The sequence below is a fragment of the Anopheles merus genome, unplaced genomic scaffold (genome assembly GCF_017562075.2).
Source record: "Anopheles merus strain MAF unplaced genomic scaffold, AmerM5.1 LNR4000142, whole genome shotgun sequence".
Classification (NCBI taxonomy): Eukaryota; Metazoa; Arthropoda; class Insecta; order Diptera; family Culicidae; genus Anopheles; species Anopheles merus.
Window position 1 is genome coordinate 29,507 of NW_024427722.1, and position 494 is coordinate 30,000.

A 494-nucleotide genomic window follows, 5' to 3' on the forward strand; every position below is an offset into this window, starting at 1 on the left:
CACCAGCCGGTACACGCGTTGGGCGCACCGTGTACTTCCAGACATCGGCAGCTGGCAGTCGAGGAAACATGGAGATGTGTCGTTCCATTTGTGCCAGGTACTCTCGGGACATGGCTTCTTCCGGGACTACCTGTGTCGCAATGGCTTCACATCGTCCCCTGACTGCCAGCTGTGCAGCGGAGTTCCTGAGACCGCGGAGCACGTGATGTTCGAGTGCCCAAGGTTTGCTGAAGTCCGGCAGCAGCTACTCGGCGAGGGAAGTACGGACCCGGTCTGTCCGGAAAACCTCCAGCAGCATCTATTGCGCGATGCCGAGAGCTGGAGCCGTATCTGCGAAGCTGCTAAGCGGATAACGGCTCAGCTTCAGCAAGCCTGGGACGACGAGCGAGCAGCCCTCGCATCCCAAGCAAGCGAGCAGCATATGGAAGACGTTGCCGATTTGGAGGCACGGCGCGCGGAGATCCGTCGAGCACGGAACGATCGACGGAACGCGA